The sequence below is a fragment of the Acomys russatus genome, chromosome 4, assembly GCF_903995435.1.
Source record: "Acomys russatus chromosome 4, mAcoRus1.1, whole genome shotgun sequence".
NCBI classification, from domain to species: domain Eukaryota; kingdom Metazoa; phylum Chordata; class Mammalia; order Rodentia; family Muridae; genus Acomys; species Acomys russatus.
In genome coordinates this window covers 16,440,589-16,461,400 of record NC_067140.1, presented here as the reverse complement: position 1 = coordinate 16,461,400, position 20,812 = coordinate 16,440,589, and the positions used below count along the sequence as shown (strand labels likewise).

At 45.6% G+C, this 20,812-nt stretch overlaps 1 protein-coding gene across 2 annotated transcripts in view; it reads left to right on the top strand.

The window, feature by feature from the left end:
- Positions 1–7,032: 7,032 nt before the first annotated feature.
- Positions 7,033–20,812, top strand: part of Stau1 (staufen double-stranded RNA binding protein 1) — a 42,980-nt gene continuing 29,200 nt past the window's right edge. For both annotated transcript variants that reach the window (XM_051143823.1, XM_051143822.1), the window contains exon 1: positions 7,033–7,275. The gene's annotated coding sequence lies outside the window, so the exon portion shown is untranslated. The remainder of the gene's footprint in view (positions 7,276–20,812) is intronic.

Below are 20,812 nucleotides of genomic sequence, written 5' to 3'. Positions count from 1 at the left end.
ACGAGAGTCCAGGACAGCCAAAGCTACACAGAGAAACCCTGTCTCAAAAATAAAAACAAAACAAAAGATTTATTTATTTATTATGTACACAATGTTCTGCCTGCATGTACACCTGCATGGCATAAGAGAGCATCAGACATCATTAGAGATGGTTATGACCACTATGTGGTTGCTGGGAATTGAACTCAGGACCTCTGGAAGAGCAGCCAGTGCTCTTAACCTCTGAGCCATCTCTCCAGCCATTTGTTAGTTTTTGGAGACAGGGTTTCTCTATGTAGCCCTGGCTATCCTGGACTCGCTTTGTAGACTAGGGTGGCCTCTAACTCGCTCACAGCCATCCACCTGCCTCTGCCTCCCTGACTGCTGCAATTAAAGGTGTGGGATACTGTCAACTTCATTTGACTGACTGTGGTAAGAGACAAAATGGCAAAGTCTGGGCTGAGGAATGGATGGTGGGTGCTGGCCTAGCATGCACAAAGCCCCAGGTTCCATTCACAGCAGTGTGTAAACTGAGCATAGTGAGACACATCTGTAATGCCAACACTCTGTACAAAGACATAAGAGGATCTGATAGTCAGGTTTGTCCTCAGCCAATAGCAAGCGGGAGGCTAACTTAGGTTAAATCAGGCCATATATCAAAAAAATAAAATAAAATAACCCAGGGCTGTGGCAATGGCTCAGTGGATAGGCTAGCCCTGCAAGTGTGAGGACATGAATTTGGGTCCAAAGAATCCTGGTAAACTGGTGGGCCAAGTGTCCTGGCATACTCAGTGGGAAACCAACAAAGAGACTCTGTTGGACAGAGAAGATGCCCTTGTGGGTTCAGCACTGGCTGCCATATGTGGCAAGAGTTCAATTCCCTAGACCTACATGGTGGCAGGAGAGAACCAATTCAAGAACATGCTGCTTTTCTTTCTTTCATTTTCATTTTTGTTTTGTTTTTTCAACACAATGATTCTCAGTGTAGCCCTGGCTATCCTAGAACTCACTCTGTGGATCGGGTTGGTCTTGAGCTCACATTGATTCACCTGCCTCTGCCCCCCTAGTGGTGGGATTAAAAGTGCAAAAATAATTAAAAACAAAAACAAAAAACATGTGGGTTAGAGAATTGGCTCGGTGGCTAACAGGTGTTGCTTTAACAAAGGTTCTATTCCCAGCTCCCACATGGCAGTTCACAGCCATCTGTAGCTCTAGCTCCATGGAATCTGATAACCTCTTCTGACATTTCTGGCATTAGGCATGCATGCCAAAAACTTATATATATAAAGTAAAATACAGTGTCCCCTCACCCCCACCCTGAAGTGTGGTTTCTCTGTGTTAGCCTTAGCCGTTCTGGAACTCGCTCTGTAGACCAGGCTCTCCTCGAATTCAGGGAGATTTGCCTGCCTCTGCCTCCCAAGTGTTGGGATTAAAGGTGTGTGCTACCACACCACTGGCTAAAGTAAAAAAAAAAAAAAGGTTGGTTTTTTTTTTTTTTTTTTTAACAATTTATTTATTTATTGTTCTGCCTACTGGAAGAGGGCTTCAGATCTCACTATAGATGGGTGTGAGCCACCATGTGGTTGCTGGAAATTGAACTCGGGACCTCTGGAAGAGCAGCCAGTGCTCTTAACCTCTGAGCCATCTCTCCAGCCTACATCTTCACTTCCTCAGAGTACATAACACTTCTATACAAAGCCCTGTCAGACTTTAAAAATATACATATTTATTTCATTTCTTTATTTTATTTTCCTGGGCTTTTTTTTTTTTTTTTTTTTTTTTTTGAGACATGGTATTGGTGCTAGCTAGTCTTTTTTTTGACAGTGTTTCTCTGTGTATCCCTGGCTGTCCTGGACTCCCTTTGTAGACCAGACTGGCCTCGAACTCACAGTGATTTGCCTGCCTCTGCCTCCCGAGTGCTGGGATTAAAGACGCACGCCACCATGCCCGGCCTGATGTTAGCTAGTCTTATGTCAACTTGACACATGCTAGAGTTATCTAAAAGGAGGGACTCTCCATAAGATTCAGTCATGAGGCATTTTCTTTTTTAGTGACTAATGAAGGAGCACCCAGTCCATGGAGGGTGGTGCTAGCCCTGGGCAGGTGGTCTTGGGTTCTATAAGAAAGCAGGCTGTTCGAGGCTAGCTTGGTCTACAAAAATGACTCCAGGACAGCTAAGGCTACACAGAGAAACCCCGTCTCAAAAAAACCAAAAAACACCCCCCCCCCAAAACAACAACAAAAAACCAAACAAACAAAAAAAGAAAGCGGGCTGAGCAAGTAGTAAGTCAGTAAGCAGCACTCCTCTGCATCAGCTGCAGTCTCCAGAATTTTCCAGCCTCTTAGAGTTCCTGTCCAGACTTCCTTCAGTGATGATCAGTGACGTGGAGGTGGGTTGTTTTGTTGTTGTTGTTGTTTTCCCCCCTGAGACAGGGTTTCTCTGTGTAGCCTTGGTTGCCCTGGACTCGCTTTGTAGAGTAGGCTGGCCTTTGAAATCACAGCAATCCCCCTGCCTCTGCCTCCCAAATGCCTGGCATATTTATTTGTACTTGGTGTGCGTTGGTGTTTTGCCTGTATGTACACCTGTTTACAATGGCCACAGAAGCCAGAAGAGGGCACTGGATCCCCAGAAATTGGAGTTACAGATGGCTGTGAGTTCACACATTGATGTTGGTGACCCTGGGATTTCTGCTTGAAGTAGAAGGATCCACTTTTTTTTTTTTTTTTTTTTTTTTTTGGTTTTTCGAGACAGGGTTTCTCCGTGTAGCCTTGGCCATCCTGGACTCACTTTGTAGACCAGGCTGGCTTCGAACTCACAGCAATCCGCCTGCCTCTGCCTCCCGAGTGAAGGATCCACTTTTACCTGGATCTTTAAGGTAGGAGGCGCCTTTAATCCAGACTTTTTGGGTTGGGAAATGACATGCTTTTAATCTGAGGTAGGAAGACACAGTTTTTGTTTTTGTTTTTTTTCCCCCTGAGACAGGGTTTCTCTGTTCAGCCTTGAATATCCTGGACTCGCTTTGTAGACCAGGATGGTCTCGAACTCAAAGGAATCCACCTGCCTCTGCCTCCCAAGTGCTGGGATTAAAGGTGTGCGCCACTACTGCCCGACTGGAAGACACAGTTTTAATTTGGGTAACACTTTCTTCTTCTTCTTTTTTTTTTTTTTGTTTTTTGTTTTTGTTTTTTCTAGACAGGGTTTCTCTGTGTAGCCTTGGCCATCCTGGACTCCCTTTGTAGACCAGGCTGGCCTCGAACTCACAGCGATCCGCCTGCCTCTGCCTCCTGAGTGCTGGGATTAAAGGCGTGCGCCACCACGCCCGGCAACACTTTCTTCTGAAAGCCTATATGAGGATATGGAAGAAGGAAGCCTTTGCTCTTTGCCCGCTTGCCCTGGCCTTGCTAGCACATCCATTCATTATACACACACACACACACACACACACACACACACACACACACGGGGGGGGGGGGCACACACGGGGGGGGGGGGGAGACATTGAGAGAGATTTTCATTCTGTAATGTTACTCTAGAGAATCTTTTTTTTTTCCCCCGAGACAGTCTCTCTGTGTTAGCCTTGCCTGTCCTGGACTTGCTTTGTAGACGAGGCTGACCGCGAACTCACAGGGATCCTCCTGCCTCGGCCTCCTGAGTGCTCGGATTAAAGGAGCGCACCACCAGGTCCGGCCCACTCTAGAGAATATTGACTAATACAGTTATATTTTTTGTTTTTTTATTTTTTATTTTTTATTCTTGAGATAGGGTCTCTCTGTGTAGCCTTGACTGTCCTGGACTCGCTTTCTAGACCAGGCTGGCCTTGAACTCACAGCGATCCACCTGCCTCTGCCTCCCGAGTGCTGGAATTAAAGGCGTAAGCCACCACCGCCTGGCATATTTTTTATTTTTAATGACATCAAATGTTGTAATTTTTTTCTTCAAAGGTCCTAAATTTTGTGTTATACCTTAAAAGGTCTTTTCTACTGAGCATTGTGGTACATTTAAAAAAAATATTTATTTATTATTAGGTATACAGTGTTTTGCCTGAATGTTCACCTGCAGGCCAGGAGAGGGCACCAGATCTCATATAGATGGTTGTAAACCGCCTTGTGGTTGCTGGGAATTGAACTCAGGACCTCCGGAAGAGCAGCCAGTGCTCTTAACCTCTCAGCCATCTCTTCAGCCCGTGGCACATGTTTTTAATCCCAGCACTCAGAGGGGCAGAGGCAGGCGGATCTCTGTGACTTTGAGGCCATCCTGGTCTACAAAGTGAGTCCAGGTCAGCCAAGGTTACACAGAGAACGCCTGTCTTCAAAAACCAAAAAAAAAAAAGGAAAAAAAAAAAAACAAAAAACAAAAAGAAAAATGGTTGGAAAGACGACTCAGCGGTTAAGAGCACTGGCTGCTCTTCCAGAGGTCCTGAGTTCAGTTCCCAGCAGCCATATGGTGGCTCACACCAATCTATAATGAGATCTGATGCCCTTTCTTGGCATATAAGTGTGCATGCAGATAGAGCACTGATATACATAAAATAAATAATAAAATAAAGAAGAATAAATTAGGGGCTGGAACAATGGCATGAGGTTAAACACTGGCAACTGGGGACCTGGGGACCTGGGGACCTGGCTTCGATTCCCAGCACCTGCCTGGAAGCTATGGGGGATGGGGGTGGGGTGAGGGGGGATCCAATACCTTCTGGCCTCTGCTGTTACCAGGTAAACACACATGCAGGCAAAACCATGCTCAAACACATAATAAACTACTAAAAGACCTGGAGAGATGGCTCAGTGGTTAAGAGCACTCATTGCTTTCCCAAAGGCTCTGAGATTGACTCCCAGCCACCATGTTGGGGCTCACAACTGTCTGTAGGTCTGTAACTCTAGTCCCAGGGGACTTGACCCCTATTCTGACCTGCTAAGGCACTTTACACTCATGGAATACAGATATAATGCAGACAAAACACCGTATGGTTAACACATTAAATAAATAAAAATGTTAAAAATTCTTCGTTTGTTTAGCATATTTCTTTTTTTCCTCCCTTGTTTTTTTGAGACAGCATTTCTTTGTGTAGCCTTGGCTGTCCTGGACTCCCTTTCTAGACCAGGCTGGCCTCAAACTCACAGAGATCCACCTGCCTATGTCTCTCAAGGTGCTGGGATAAAAGGCATGTGCCACCACTGCCCGGCCCGTATATATTGGTCTTTCCAGACAGGGTTTTTGTCTGTAGCCCTGGCTGTCTTGGCACTCCCTCTGTAGACAAGGGCCTCAAACTCAAGAGATCTGCCTGCCTCTGCCTCCCACATGCTGGGATTAGGCTGGGCATGTTGGCGCACACCTTTAATCCTGGACCGCTGTGAGTTCGAGGCCAGCCTGGTCTAGAAAACGAGTTCAGGACAGGCAAGGCTACACAGAGAAACCCAGTCTTGAAAAAACAAAACAAAACAAAACAAAAAAAGACCAAAAAAAAAAAAAAAAACCTGAAAAGCAAAAACAAATAAACAAACCAACAAACAAACCAGAGCTGGAGAGATGGCTCAGTGGTTAAGAGCACTGTCTGCTCTTCCAAAGGTCCTGAGTTCAATTCCCAGCAACCACATGATGGCTCACAATCATCTATAGTGAGATCTGGTGCCCTCTTCTGGCCTGCAGGTGTACATGCAGGCAGAATACTGTATGAATAGTAAATAAATATATCTTAAAAAAAAAAAAAAAAAAAAAAAAAAAACCCAAAACCAAAACCAAGTGCTGGGATTAAAGGTGCATGTGATGTTATGTTTTATTTATGTGCTTTTGGTGTAGGGATGGACCCCAGAGTCGTGGGTATCCTAGGAATGATCTCTGCTGTAGTGCTTCACCCATAGCTTCCCGCAGAGGATCCCAGAGACGCTTCAGTTCCCATAAGCTCCCACAAGGAGCCCATCTTCCTAGTGCTAAAGTCCTGATTCCCCTGCCTCTCAGAAGAGGGCTGAGGCAGGCTTGGAGAGATGGCTCATCAGCTCTGAGTACTTACGACTCTTGAAGAGGACATATCTCACAACCTACTCCTACACCAGACAGGAAGTGACATCACTGGACTCCTACACCAGACAGGAAGTGACATCACTGGACTCTGTGGACACCTGAACTCACACATATATACACCCCCCCTGCCTCCCACATACACATTTAAGAAAAAAAAAAAAATTGGGTCAGGTGGTGGCGGCGAACACCTTTAATCCCACCACTCAGGTGGCAGAGGCAGGTGGCAGGTGGATCTCTGAGTCCAGGACAGCCAAGGCTACACAGAGAAAGAAAGAAACATTGTCTTGAAAAAAACCAAACCAGGAGAGAAAAAAAAAAAAAAAAAAAAAGAGCTGCTAAGGCTACAATAAAAAGGCTTCCTGCTGAGTGGGAGATGGAGCTTGGTGGTTGAAGTTTGGTTTAATCCCCAGGACCACATCAAACAAACCCACACCAGCCGTCCAGCCTTTTGTGCACAGAACCACACTCAGTTTAGACCGGTGTGAAAGCAACCAGAAAGCACTTGTGCTTGTCTGTTTTAGGGTCAGAGTTCATTTACTGAGCTTTCTACAGTAGAACGTAAACTCCATGAGGGCATGGACTTCTGCACTCTCATTGTATAACCTTGGCTGTCCTGGACTTGCTTTGTAGACCAGGCTGGCCTCGAACTCAGAGCAATCCACTTGCCTCCGCTTCCCGAGTGCTGGGATCAAAGGCGTGCGGCACCACGTCCGGCCAGCTTCTGACCTTGTACACAGCAGTAGGTTAACAAATGTTGACATACAGAAGAAGGTGTAACTATGAAGGAAGGAAACATAAAACCAGTAAAGAAAGGAAGTTAGGCCTAGTTTTCCTGCCTAGATCGAGCTTCTGGGAAACTACAACTCCCAGCATGCCCGCAACCCAACAGCGCCAAACCTGGCCTCTGTCGCTCTTACGCACATAGAGAGCGCAGGCAGGACGCGGTGCCCGCCGGGACTTGTGGTTCCAGCCAAAGAGGGGGTGGGGCCGGCATGGAGGCGGGCGGGGGCCGGGGGCGGGCGCGGCCCCTCCCCCGTCACTTCCTGCCGGGCTGCGGGCGCCGAGCGGCTCTTCGGCGTTTTCGCTGGCGGTCGTCGTGTCTCTGTGCGCTCCCCCTTCCTCTGACCCCCGGCCCGGCGGCGCCCGCCTCCTCCGCGGCCACCCCGCCTCTTCCCTTCCCCGGTCCTTTCTTCCTGGCCCTCCTTCTTTTCTCCTTCCCCCTCCTCGTCGCCGCCCAAGACCGCCGGCCGGGGGACGAGCTCTGGGGACGCAACCAGGTGAGGCGACCCGGCCGGGCCGCCGAAGGGCCCACGCAGGCTCGGCGTCAGCGGGAGGTGGGCGTCGGGTGGGCTAGGCCTCGCGGGCGAGCGAGCTGCGGCCCAGGCCGGTCTCCGCTCGCGGGGCCTTCCCGGAGGAGGCGGGCCCTCCGCGCCGCTTGTGGGCCTGGTGCCGGAGTTGGGGCGCTGGCAGGAGCTGGGGCGGTCGGGAGGCCCCCAGGTCTCTGCGCTATGCACCGTGCTTCGGCTACTGCCGAGCCGTGGGACGTGGTACCGATTCCTAGCTCTGTTCCCTTCGCAAGTCACTTCATACTCTTTGTGTTTCTGTGATGACGGGAAAAAAGGAGGGGGGAGAGTACCAATCCTGCCCCTATCCCGTCCCTGCCTCTTCAGACTATGAAGGTGCAATGAAGTGGGGCGAGTAGAGCGCTTATCAGTGCGCCAGACCCACACCGTGTCCCAATAAACCGTTTGCATAATTTATTAGCGTGGTATGAAGGTATAATTTAGGGTGCAGACTGGACAGAAGTTGACCTACCTTCTTCCCATTTGGGTTTCCTTCGAGGTAGAATCCCGCGTGCCCACTGCCAGCGCCTGGGCATTGTGCTTGCTTGGCACCAGAAAGGGGCGCGCGCTTAATGGGGACACTGTAGCAGCCACGGTATGGATATAAAGACATAGCCATCATTTCTGTAGAACCGCTGCGGGGACTTTACCGGCACCCCTAGGCTCAGCAACCTGTCCCATGTTTTCCTGCCACCTTGTCATTCCTTTTTCTGAGGAAGTTACCGGCGTTAGCGCCTCTTTGGTTCAGCCGACCTTTCTGGGCTCACCTGTGTGTCTGGGTTTGGAGGCTGAGTTTGCAAAGATGTGAAAACTATGCTCTCCTGGTCTCCCATCTGCAGCTCTTCCCTTTCTTTAGTTGAGCCTCGCTTTGAATCCCGGGGTCCCAGTTAGCAGTTTCCCTTAAACCCTTGCCGCACCTCCCTCCCTGTGGCAGTATTACCGGAGGGGAAGCTTTATTTTGTTCTGTTTTGCCGGTGGTATTGTGAGGGCCTTTTTAAAGGTCACTGTTTTCAACTGCTTGCAGCTGTAATTCTTTTTGTTTGTTTGTTTTCAAGACTCGGGGTTTCTCTGTGCAGCCCTGACTGTCCTGGACCTGGCTCTGTAGACCAGGCTGGATAGCTGTAATTCTTGAGGCGTTGGAAGAGATTTAAACTAGGGGTTTGGTCTTCCAGGCATCTGTGCTTACCACATGTGAATTGCATTGCTACTTGTTGAAGTAAAAACTAAAAATACAGTTGGGAAGTGTTGAGGGAGCAGTCTTGGCCATTCTGGTGAACTTTTAGGAGAATATCTTTATTCTGATTCAGCCTTTCTCTTTCTTTAGCAAGATTAGGTATTTTTGTTTTGATTTTTGATCATTATACCGGCAGCGGCTGTTGTGGTAGTCAGAGGCCAACTTTTGGGATTCGTAGGTTGACTCCTTGCTGCTGCAGGCCCTTTGGTGGTTTTGTTGTTTTGTTTTTTTCTTTGAGACAGGGTTTCTCTGTGTAGCCCTGGCTATCCTGGACTTGCTCTGTAGACCAGGCTGTCCTCAAACTCAGAGAGATCTGTCTGCCTCTGCCTCTGCCTCCGGAATGCTGGGACTAAAGGAGTGAGCCACCATGCCTGGCTGGCCCTGTTGTTTTGTTTTTTAATCTGTGCTTAGTGACATAGGCATCATAGGCGCTCACCTTACAAGAGAGTGTGTTTGCGGTGTTCACTGACACTTTTGTGCCTTAAGCTATTATTATTATTATATTTTTACTTTTTTTCAAGACCATTGTTTTCTCTGTAGCCTTAGCTGTTCTGGACTCTCTTTGTAGACCAAGCTGGCCTTGAACTCAGAGATCCACCTGCCGCTGTGTGCTGGGAATATTTTATTTTGTGTGTGTGGTGTGCCTACGTGTTTGTGTGTACTTGTGTGCATGTTCCTGTGTGACTGGAGACTGGAGGCCAGAGGTCAACCTCTGGTGTCTTGCTCTTCTTAGATGACTGTACCTTATTTTCTGAGACAGAATCTCTGAGCATGGCTTCTTTTCCTGAACTACCCATCCCTTCAGCCCCTCTATCCCCACATTGTTTTGGGCAGTGACTTTCCTTAGCAAGTGGAAAATGTTTCTGTCACACCCACCTCTATAATGCAAGGCAGCCTCTGTGTTTTTGACATCTTCCTAATATTTTTGTAACAGTCAGGAAGTAGTTTCTACCATAAATTGTTGAGTGTAATGGCTTTGTTTGTTTGTTTTTCGAGACACGGTTTCTTTGTGTATATCCCTGGCTGCCCTGGACTCGCTTTGTAGACCATCGAACTCACAGCGATCCTGCCTCTGCCTCCCAAGTGCTGGGATTAAATGCATGTGCCCCCACACCTGGCTTCCTGTAATGACTTTTTAACAGCCCCTAAACAAAACAGTTGTGAAGTAGTGCCAAGTGTATCCTTTGACGTATCACATACTATATAGTTCCAGCGAACGGACGCTTTAAGGCTGTGGTAGAGAACCTGAAGTTATTTTTTAAGCATGAAAGTTGAGTGTGTTTGATCTCTCAGCTTTGACAATTACTAACTCATAGCTAAGGCCTGTATTGTTCCACTTGAATTCCCTCCTTTAAAACTAGCTTGTTTTGAAACAAATTGTAAATCAATCATAATCTTAGTCATTTTGATTTGAGCCAGATCCCTCAGGTTGACTGTTAAGCTGTTAATAAAATGAAATTTCTCAGTGTGTTGGAACTGATGGCTCTCCCTTTTTTGGGGGTGGGGATGGGGGCTGGCTTCTTTGTTGATACATGATTGATACACAGCAGGAAAACAGTCAGCTGCAGAGTTAGTGAATTCTCCTCAAGGAGAGCCCAGATTACAGCCTTGCTCCTTGGACTGAATCAACCGTTCCTGCACTATTAATGACTAATTAAAAAGCAGCTCAATGGCACATCGGTTACCCTGAGTATAATGGCTTTTTAACTGCCCCAAACAAACAACCAAGCAGGGTGTGGTGGAGGGCACACCTGTGATCCCAGCACTCTAGGGAAGTAGAGTGGGGCATCTCTGAGTTCAAGACCAGCTTGGTGGTCTAGAGCAAGTTCCAAGATAGCCAGGGCTACACAGAGAAACCCTGTCTCAAAAACAAACAAAGATAGACTGTCTAAAATAAAATAAAGAAGGAAAATAAACAAAACTTGCCTTCTAAAAAAAAAAAACCCTGGGCTGCAGTCTTAGCTGTACATGAGACCGAGGCAAGAGGAAGGAAGGGTTCAAGGCCTGCCTGGAGCCGTGGAGAGAGGGAGACCCTGTTTCAAAAGTAAGAAGAAAAGGGCCATGAGCTGTAGGCCTTGTATGCCTAGCATACACACAGCCCCAAGTTTAATCCCTAGTACTGTAAAGCCCTAAAACATGTTGTGGAATTGGTGCCTGAAGGGAGCCTGCAGTGTTTACAAACAACACTTAGCTCTGTGCCTTAGCTCTGTGAACAGTATGCAAATCCAGGTTAGGGATTGGTATTTCCCTTGTATAAAGCAAAGATCTCTTACAGAGATGAGGTTGACTAGGATGTTGTAAATGTTTGCTGCTGTTGCACAACTCTCTCTGTAACGTTGCTGTTTTTCTGCTCAGAGCTTGGTTGGTCAGCACAGTGCCAGTGCTCCACTGTTCAGTTGTTCAGCCTGGGTGCTGGGGAGGGGGTTGCCTCTTCACATTAATTTAGAAACTTGTCCTTAATCCCAGAATTATATGTCTAAGAATGAATAAAACACTTAAAAACACTTCATTTTGCCCCGTTGAGCTTAAAGTAAACCTTTGGAGTATTTAGAATTTTTACTGTATTTGTAGTCTCTTCAAAATACATATTCTCTCAAGGTACAGCCAGAAAGCTCATTTATATACAGACTATTTTAAGTTTAGACATGAACCTGACTTCCGTGTCCTCAAATTCCTAGTCTGAAGGCCAAACCAGAGCATTGTTGCTGCTGTGGTCATGGCAGGTCAGACCGCAGGAACCCAATGGGGATACCGTTCCTGGAGCTCTTTACCCAGACTCAAGAGAGCAAGGTGTCTTCAGAGTGGACCTGCTCACTTAAACAGTCTGTGCGGTTTTTAGGAATATAGAACGTTTAGTTTTGTCCTTGACAATTTGTGTATAGTAGTACACTCTGAATGCTCTGCTCATGGTCCCTCTCAGCTGGGGGTTATGACCTCCAAATAGGCCATCTTAAGTGAGACGCTTGCTCCCCTCAGATGACAACTTTTTTGTTTTGTTTTTTTGAGACAGGGTTTCTCTCTGTAGCCTTGGCTGTGCTGCACTCACTTTGTAGACCAAGCTGGCCTCAAACTCAGAGAGATCTGTCTGTCTCTGCCTCCCGAGTGCTGGAGTTAAAGGTGTGTGTGTGCCACCATGCCCATCCCTAGCTTGATTTCTTAAAGTTACAAGAAGTTTATGTGTGTGAGTGTTTTGCCTACTTGTATGTTTGTGCATCAGATCCCCTGGAATTGTAATTACAGCCAGTTGTGAGCTGCCTTGTGGGTGATTGGAATGGAACCTGGGTCCTCTGGAAGAGCAGCTAGTGCTTTAAGTCATCTCTCCACCCAAGTGTGGTGTTTAATTTTCATTTTGATATTTTGGTTTTTCAGGACAGGGTTTCTCTGTGTAACCTTGGCTGTCCTGGACTCATTTTGTAGATCAGGCTGGCCTCGAACTCACAGCGATCCGCCTGCCTCTGCCTCCCGAGTGCTGGGATTAAAGGCGTGCGCCACCACTGCCCAGCCAGGTCACAGCTTTTGAAGTTGCTTGCAAAGCGTTCTCTTAGCCTGGAGTTTTAGAGACTTTGAAACTATTGACAGGATTGTGATCTGTTTCACAGCAGACGTGTGGTAGTTGAAGTGTTAGTGGAATTGTGTGCGTGCGTACGTGTGTTTAAACAAAAGCAGAAACTCCTTTCTAGAGTAGAAGCTGCAGTGTTTATGCTGCTCTAAAATACAGATGTTGCAAGTTAAAGGATTGACCACGGAAGACCTGTGAGTTGCTATGGTTACTTCCAACATTTTATTACAAAGTTGTAAATACATGCCAAAGTGTCCAAAATTTTAGGCCTGGCCCCCGTTAAGTACCACCTTCTTTAACATATTGCTGGCCCTACTTGCACTACCATGCTTGTCTATTTCACGTCATTAATCCAGTTTTTGATGAATTTCTCAGTTGTCACAGGACAGTGTTTCACATGATGTTCACTAGGGATTGCTACTTACTTGTTGTGCTGAGGGTGGGCCTAGGCCTTGCTAAAAATAGCCAAAAGCTCTACTGCTAAACTACATCTCCAGTTAAGGTGGATTTTATTTTCTTTATCTTTAAGTTTTTTCTTTTTGAGGTAGAGTCTCACCAGGTAGCCTTGGCTGTCCTATACTCACTTTATGTAGCAGGCTAGCCTCCAACTCACAAGAGATCGACCTGCCCTCTGCCTCCTGAGTGCTAGGATTAAAAGTGTGCACCACCATGATCAGCCCCAGATCTTTTTTAAAAGTCAAGAGCTTTGTTGATTTTTACTTCCAGTTATGCTTTGAAAAAAATCTCTGCTTTTAAAGCAAATTGTTTATTGAACTTTTGCACCAGCAAAATGCTGACCAAATCTTTTGTCCTCACCTGCAGAAGAGATAGGATATAGCTCCATGGGGGCTTGTCAGAGGGTCCAGATGATGGCTGGATATCTGTTTTGATACAGCTCAGTGCTCTGAACTAAAAGACACACTGAACTGTTTTCAGGAGAGTAAAAGGAAATTATTGCCAGCAGCCTGAGTTATTTTTGAATATTTTTATTCTCATACTAGTGACAAGATTGATTTAAAAGTGATACCATCTTGTAAGTTGAGGTTGGAAAACCTTGGCTCCGTGGTATTTCTGGTATCACATGTGTTCTTTTGTATATGAAGAATATACACTAGGGCTGGAGAGATGGCTCAAAGGTTAAAAGCACTGACTGCTCTTCTAAAGGTCTTGAGTTCAATTCCTGGCAACCATATGGTGGTTCACAGCCATCTATAATGAGATCTGGTGCCCTCTTCTGGTATGCAAGCACACATGTGGGCAGAATACAAATAAATAAATAAATCTTAGTCACAGTCATAGGGGAGGGGAGTAGGGGAAAATGGGAGGGAGGGAGGAATGGGGGGATACAAGGGATGGGATAACAATTGAGATGTAATATGAATAAATTGATAAAAGATGTTAAAAAACAAATCTTTAAAAAAGTATACACTGAAAGCAAAGATAGAAGTTATTTGATTTGATTTATACTATAAAAATTAGTCTTAAAAAAAAATAGTCTTCTGTCAGGTGTGGTGGTGCATACCTTTTATCCCAGAACTTAGGAGGCAGAGGAAGGCAGGTCTCTCAGATTTCCAGGGCAGCCTAGCGTACAGCAAAGGCTACAGAGACAGATTCTGTTTGGACCCCCTCCTCCACAAAAAGTAGTTACGGGGTAGAGTTATTTCATGCAGAAAAGGGATCTAAAAGGTGGACTTTATGTAAGAAATGAAAGCTTCCTGTCATTGAACTCTTCTAGACCAAGGGTGGTGGTGCATACCTTTAATCACTCAGGAGGCAGAAGCAGTCAGATCTGTGAGTTTGAGGACAGCCAGAGCTACGTAAAGACACAATGTCTTGAAAAACCACACACATAACACATACCAAAGAAAAAAGCCACCTTAAAAAGACTTGTGTGCAGCAGGGCGGTGGTGGCACATGCCTTTAGTCCCAGCACTTGGGAGGCAGAGGCAGGCAGATCTCTGTGAGTTCGAGGCCAGCCTGGTCTAGAGAGTAAGTTCCAGGACAGCCAGAGCTGTTAACACAGAGAAACCCTGCCTCGAAAAACCAAAAAAGACTGTGTGCAGGCTGGGTGTGGTGGCACACGCCTTTAATCCCAGCACTCAGGAGGCAGTGGCAGGCCGACTGATGTGAGTTTGAGGCCAGCCTGGTCTACAGGCCGATAAAGCGAGTCCAGGACAGCCAAGGCTACACAGGGAAACCCTGTGTGTATGCAGAACCACTTCAGTTCTCAGCAGAAGTATCCGTAAGCTCAGCACTGCAGGCAGTAAAGGTTTGCAGCAAACCAAAGGAGCTTATCTCCTGACTAGCCAGTCATCCAGGTGAAGGGTCATGGCACGTCCCTGGGTAGAGTTGGTAAATTGGGCAACATAGAACTGCAGGCTCCAGGCTTAATCTGCCTTCACTGGGCATGTTAACTTCTGACAGAAAGGGCTGCCCAGCTTTCTGTACAGTATAGCATTAGCAAACAGCACCCCACTTCTATCAGGAAATTCTGTAAAATCATAAAACTTATACTTGAGTTAATTTCATCTATGGAAAGCATGGATTTCAGGCCAAGCATAGTAACCTAAGCCTGTAATCCCAGCACCTGGAGACAGGAGGAGCAGGAGTTCAAGGCTGGCTTTGGCTACATAGCAAGTATAATTCTGTTCCAATTTCCATGAGACTTCTCTTTACCTCACTACCCCCCAAATTAGACAAGATCTGAGATCACAAGGGCTGTTCCTGAGGGAAGCAATTACTAACCTGAGCAGTATTATACACTCACTTTACCCCAGAACAGACCCCTTTCTAATACCCTTCTGTTGCATGGGATACATTCATTCCATATGATTCCATGGTAGCCTCCAGAACGTCATCCCAGCACACACCACTTCAGTGGCCAAAGGCAGTGGGTGTCACTGATCAGCCTCTTAGGACAAATGACTAGAAGGAGAACCAGAGGCTGTCTCAGGCAGTGAGGAATTCAAAGGAAGCAGCTTAACCCTGAACAGAAAACTACTAACTTAGCCAGGCACTTAGGGACAAGTGGGAAAGAAAGAGTGGTAGGCACCGACCTTAGAAAGTTCACTGGGATTTGGAGAGCCCCCTGGGATTTGGAGAGCTCTCACTCCCCCCCAAAGTACAAGTTAATTGGAATTAATTTCTCACTACCATCAAAAAGAGAAACCTTAAAAAGTTAGTTGAAATCTTGTGTACTTCTTTTTTTTTTTTTTAAATATTTATTTATTATGTATACAGTGTTCTGCCTGCATGTACACCTGCAGGCCAGAAGAGGGCACCAGATCACATTATAGATGGTTGTGAGCCACCATGTGGTTGCTGGGAATTGAACTCAGGACCTTTGGGAAGCAGTCAGTGCCCTTAACCTCTGAGCCATCTCTCCAGCCCTTACTTCTTTTTTTTAATAAAAGCTTTTTTTTTTTTTTTTAAATTTTGAGACAAGGCTTCTCAGTGTAACCTTAGCTGTCCTAAACTCTTGTAGAGTGTGGCCTTGAACTCACAGAGATCCAACTGCCTCTGCTTCTCTGAGTGCTGGGATTACAGGTGTGCACCACTGTGCCTGGCTGAAAGACTTTTTCTTTTTTTTGAGACAAGGTCTCACTACATAGCCTCAGTTATCCTGGAACTCATTCTGTAAACCAGATTGGCCTTGAATTTACAGAGACCTGCCTGCCTCTGCTTCTCAGGGATTAAAGTTATGTGCTATCATGCCTATCTGAAAGTAAGTTTTTTTTTTTTTAGCAACAATTTTATCTATAGTCAATCCGTATTTTTTTTTTTGTTTTTAAAGATTTATCTATTTATTATGTATACAGTATTCTGCCTGCAGGTCAGAAGAGGGCACCAGATCTCATTATAGATGGTTGTGAGCCATCATGTGGTTGCTGGGAATTGAACTCAGGACCTTGGGAAGAGCAGTAAGTGCTCTTAACTTTTGAGTCATCTCTCCAGCTTCTGCCAATCCATATTTTTAACAAACTTCAGTGTGATAGATTGTAATTCAGGAGATAGCTGCTGTTCTTCAAGAAAGGTTATAACATAATCCTTTCCCAGTTTAGTTTGTTCCTATCCTTACAGACAAGGGAACTCTCTTTTGTCATTTGAGCTTTCATAACCAGATGATGTTTATTACAATAGCTTATTTCTAAGTAAATACTGCTGTGGCTGGATGTTGTGGCCTCCAACCTTAGCACTAAGACAGGAGGATTGGTTTGGAGCAAGCTTAGGATAGAAAGGATAGACCATTCCTCTCCAAAAAGGAGGTGGGCGTGGTGGTGCATGCTTTGACTCTCAGTGCTTGGGAAGCAGAGGCAGATGAATCTCTTGAGGTGGCTAGCCTGGTCTACCTAGTGAGACTTCGTCTTCAAAAGGAAGTGACTAAAGAAGCCTATATTGCACTTGCTGTAAGCTCAGGCTGGTCTTGAATCAGTGATTCTCTCCCCTACACCTCCTGAACACTGGAGTTACAGGTATTCATTACTGGCTGAAGATCCATGTGTGCACCCACACGTTTGCATATGGATAGCAGAAGTCAACCTTTGATAACATTAGGCTCTATCCATCTCTTTTTTAATTTTTAATTTTTTTATTTTTGTTTTTTTGAGACAGGGTTTCTCTGTGTAGTCCTGGCTGTCCTAGACTCACCTTGTAGGTCAGGCTGGCCTTGAACTCAGAAAGATCCACCTGTCTCTGCCTCCCCAGTGCTGGAATTAAAGGCTTGTGCCACCATGCCCATCTCTGGCTTGATTTCTTTTTTTTTTTTCTTTTTTTTTTTTTTTTGGTTTTTCGAGACTGGGTTTCTCTGTGTAGCCTTGGCCATCCTGGACTCACTTTGTAGACCAGGCTGGCCTCGAACTCACAGCGATCTGCTGCCTCTGCCTCCCGAGTGCTGGGATTAAAGGCATGCGCCACCACGCCTGGCTTCTGGCTTGATTTCTTAAAGTTACAAGAAGTTTATGTGTTTGAGTGTTTTGCCTGCTTGTATGTTTGTGCACCATGTGCATTTGCTGTGCCTGATGAGGGCATCAGATCCCCTGGAACTGTAATTACAGCCAGTTGTGAGCTGCCTCGTGGGTGATCAGAATGGAACCTGGGTCCTCTGGAAGAGCAGCTAGTGCTTTAAGTCATCTCTCCACCCAAGTGTGGTGTTTAATTTTTTTTTTTGCTTTTCAGGACAGGGTTTCTCTGTGTAACCTTGGCTGTCCTGGACTCATTTTGTAGATCAGGCTGGCCTCGAACTCACAGCGATCCGCCTGCCTCTGCCTCCCGAGTGCTGGGATTAAAGGCCTGCGCCACCACGCCCGGCTTGGTGTTTTGTTCTTTTAAATGATTATTTTTGTTAAACTTCTGCCAAACTTGGGGAGCTAACTCTGCCTTGTCTCCTGATTTGGTATGAGTACAGCTGAGATTTAAGCCCAGGTCCCACAGCAGTTTGTGATCATTTAGATAGCTCTGGGAATATTTAGGATTTCAGGCTGCTCTGCACAGCCCAGCAGGGGGCCTTTGAAGTATGCTGGCTAGCAGTTTGCCTGGAGGAGCTGAGAGCATGGCCTGGCCAGAGCTCTGAGTGGAGTGGTTTGTTTGTTTAACTGTCCATTCCAGAGGATCCAACATCTTCTGGGTGCACATAAATGAATATAGATTAAAGATCTCGAAGCTAGACCTGGTGGCTCACACCTTTAATCCCAGCACTGGGGAGGCAGAGGTAGGCGGATCGCTGTGAGTTCAAGGCCAGCCTGGTCTACAGAGTGAGTCCAGGACAGCCAAGGCTAACAAGATCTAAAAACCATTTTTGTTTGTGTATATAAATATGTATGCTATAGTGTGTCTGTGGAGGTCAGAGGACAACTTGTGAGAACCAATTCTTCTACCTTGTAGGACCTGGCTGGGTATTGAACTCAGGTCACCAGCCTTTTGTGACAAGCACCGTAACCCTCTTAAGCCATATTGCCTGCTCCTTTGAGAGAAAGTATTTAGTTGACAACAGACTACTTTGGGGGTGGCGTTATGTGGCTGCAATGAGGAAACTAAAGCATAAAGAAATCATAAAATTTATGCAAAACTCACTGGGTAGAGCTAGATATATGTGAGTTCGAGGGCAGCCTGGTCTACAAAGTGAGTCCAGGACAGCCAGGACTACAAGAGAAACCCTGTCTTGAAAAGCCAGAACAAGAGCCAGGCGTGGTGGCACACGCCTTTAATCCCCTGTCTTGAAAAACCAAAAAAAAAAAAAGAAAAAAGAAAAAAGAAAAAAGAAAGAAAAAGAAAAGCCAGAACAAACAAACAAAAAACCAACCAACCAAACCAACCCTCACTGGGTATATCTCTGTTCCTTGTACTGAGTGCGTAAGGCTTTTCTTTCTAAAGCATTACACCCAGGGCTCAGGATTCCCTGAATATGTAAACTGTTTACTGCTGAAATGGAGGCGTTAAGTTTCCTGTGATGTGCTTTGGGCGATCTGAGGCACAGAGACATTAGTTCTTCCTAAGAATTGGACACTTGCTTGAGCTGGGAACGGAGTTGAAAGCTCTACTGAGAAACTTGTCTTGACTGGACATTGCTGGGTGCTACTGAGTGGCGAGGCAGGTTTCTAAGTAACCTGAGCTTGAAAGCTGTTGTGTATAAAGACCACATTCAATGTGGAGTGCTTCTAGTTAGATGGCACCTGATCACATTCTTTTTCTGTAAGAAAAGCAGGTGAACTTGGATGTGGCGCTCAGTTTCTTGGTATTATATTATTGAGCCCAATTATCAGAAGTCATTAGCAGATTATGAATAGCTGTGTGTTCTGGTGGGTTTAAAAGTTCCTGTATTTTTAATAGTTTAGACTTAAAAACATTTACTATCTGACAAGAAGGCTTATTTGTTAGGGAAGCATGCTACTAAGTCTGATAACCTGAGTTCTGTCCCCAGAACTCATGGTAGGAGAGAACCTATCCTGTAAGTAGCCCTCCAACCTCCATACTCACACCATGGCATGTGGGCTCTTTCAATCCCTCTCCCTCTTTCTATGTGTGTTCTCTCTCTTTCTCTCCCCCCCTTCTCTCTCTCTCTCTCTCTCTCTCTCTCTCTCTCTCTCTCTCTCTCACACACATATTTTCTCTCATATACACACAATAAAAACATACTTATATTTGTAAAAATAATAGGGCTGCAGAGGTAGCTAAGTTGAGTAAAGTGCATGGCATGGAAACATGAGGCTTGAGTTTTACCCTCATCAATCTTGGTTTGGTGCTTGGAGCCGGAGACAGGTAGATTCCTGGAGTTGCCTGAGTACCTGACCTTTTTGGCAAGTTTCAGGCTAGAGAGAGAGACCTGTTCTTTCAAATCAGATAGTTGCCACTTGAAGAGCAGCATCTGAGGTTGTCCTTTGTCCTCCCTGTCCACACTTAAAAAAGAAAAAAAGATTTATTTATTTATTATGTATAAAATGCTTTGCCTGCATGTACACCTGCAGGCCAGAAGAGGGCACCAGATCTCATTACAGGTGGTTGTGAGCCACCATGTGTTTGCTGGGAATTGAACTCAGGACCTCTGGAAGAACAGTCAGTGCTCTTAACCTCTGAGCCATTTCTTTAGCCACGTACTTTTTTTTTTTTTTTAATTAAAGATTTATTTATTATTTGTACAATGCTCTGCCTCCATATGTACCTGCATGCCAGAAGAGGGCACCAGATCTCATTATAAATGGTTGTGAGCCACCATGTGGTTGCTGAAAATTGAACTCAGGATGTTTGGAAGAGCAGCTCTTTCTACGTGTGTTCTCTCACACATACACAAAAACACATGCACATGTTTCTGAGCCATCTCTCCAGCCCTCCCTGTCCACACTTAAACACACATAAAAAAAGTACATGCTTGTATCCCTATACCTGTGCACATGAAAATACTTGAATTTATTTGTATTAAAATATAATTAACATTATTTCCCCCTTTGCCTTTCCTCCCTCTAATCCCTTCCATATTCATCCACCACTTACTCTCAAATTTATTTATTTTAAATATTTACTTATTTATTAATTATGTATACAGCGTCTTGCCTGCATGTACACCTGCAGGCCAGAAGAGAGTACCAGATCTCATTCTAGATGGCTGTGAACCACTATGTGGTTTCTGGGAATTGAACTCAGGACCTTTGGAAGAGCGGCCAGTGCTCTTAACCTCTGAGCCATCTCTCCAGCCCTACTCTCAAATTTATAACCTCCTTTTCTTTAATTGTCATTGTTACACACACACACACACACACTCCCTCCCTCCCTCCCTCTGCTGAGTCTGTTTAGTATGTCTGTGATTTCAGGGCTGGCCATTTAGTGTTAGGTGAACCTGGGGGAGACTACTTCTGCTCTCAGCATTTCTTAGTTGCTTGTGGTTCTTTGTTTATGGTGGCTCCATGCGATTTCTCTCTTCCACATTAACATGTCCATTGATGGTATTCTTGTTTAGGAAGCCATATTGTTGAGGCATAGTGTGTGTAGCTTCCCTGTCATTTCTAGGAAACACACTTTCACAGCAGACTTCCTGGTCCTTTAGCTCTTAAATTTTTAAAACAAACAAACAAAAAAACCCCTCTACTGTGATGTTCCCTGAGTATTAGGTGCAAGAGTTGTGTTGTAGATGCGTCGGCTGGGCAGGACACCCCATGACAGTTGCTTTCTACGTTTTTACCAATTGTGGT